The 1,032-nt window shown below is 49.3% G+C and overlaps 1 long non-coding RNA gene across 1 annotated transcript; it reads right to left on the reverse strand.

The window, feature by feature from the left end:
• Nucleotides 1–560: 560 nt before the first annotated feature.
• Nucleotides 561–1,032, reverse strand: LOC116096499. Its single transcript, XR_004121022.1, has 2 exons — nucleotides 956–1,032; nucleotides 561–875 (listed from the first exon to the last, which is right to left on the reverse strand). It is a non-coding gene; the product is annotated as an uncharacterized LOC116096499 (long non-coding RNA).

Consider the following 1,032-nt stretch of genomic DNA (forward strand, 5'->3'; position numbering starts at 1 on the left):
TTGGGTCGTGACCCCTTGAGGTTGCCAACCCTATCACAGGGGTCACCTAAAACTATGAAAAACACAGAGATCCTTATATTATGGTTCATAACAGTAACAGATTGCCGGGCAGTGGTGGTGCACACCCTTAATCCCAGCACTTGGGAGGCAGAGGCAGGGGGATTTCTGAGTTTGAGGCCAGCCTGGTCTACAGAGTGAGTTCCAGGACAGCCAGGGCTATATAGAGAAACCCTGTCTCGAAAAACCAAAAACAAACCAAACCAAAACAAAACAAAACAAAAAACAGTAACAGATTATAGTTGTGAAATAGCAATAAAAATAACTATGGTTGGGGGTCATTATAGCATGAGGAAATGTAGTAAAGGATCGTCGCAATGTTAGGAAGGTTGAGAACCAGTGCCTTAGAGAGTCAAGAGGAGGCCTCTAAGGCCACAGTATGCCCTGGAGCCCTTCCAGAGTCTTGGCGACCCTTCCCCTGGGACCTGCTTTGGATAAGTAGGAGCCCTCCTCAACCCTATGACACAGCTCTCATAGATCTCCTTTCTGCTCATACCACACAGTATGGATAACATCTAAACTTTATTAGACCCTTCTGCAGAAATAGCTTCCCCCTTCCCCACTGCATTTTCTAATAATACTCAGCTTCCCACCCAGTGCCAAATGGCACTGTCCTCAATGCCACCCTCCTGGCAGGCAGGATTCCAATGAGGCACAACTTTGCTTGGCCTTCCTGATTTTGCCACGGGGGCGCTGTCACGCCCTGGACCCTGAATGAAGTTTCTTAGAGTCGCTGGTGCATCCCGTCTGATTTGTATCCTCGGAGCTCGTGAAGAAGCTGTTGGAGCTGTTGTTGATGCAGTCGCAACTGTCTAACACTGTGGGCAGCAGAGGCCAGTGTGAGCCTGCCTGATTGCTGGCCCTGACTGGGCTCTGGGTCCCCTCACCCACTGCTCACCTGTGGTAACATTGACTTTGTTGGCTGCCAAGATGTCTGCTTGAACGCTGTCTATTTTCGTGTACAAGATCTCAGCG

This window comes from Mastomys coucha, unplaced genomic scaffold, assembly GCF_008632895.1.
Source record: "Mastomys coucha isolate ucsf_1 unplaced genomic scaffold, UCSF_Mcou_1 pScaffold18, whole genome shotgun sequence".
Taxonomy (NCBI): domain Eukaryota; kingdom Metazoa; phylum Chordata; class Mammalia; order Rodentia; family Muridae; genus Mastomys; species Mastomys coucha.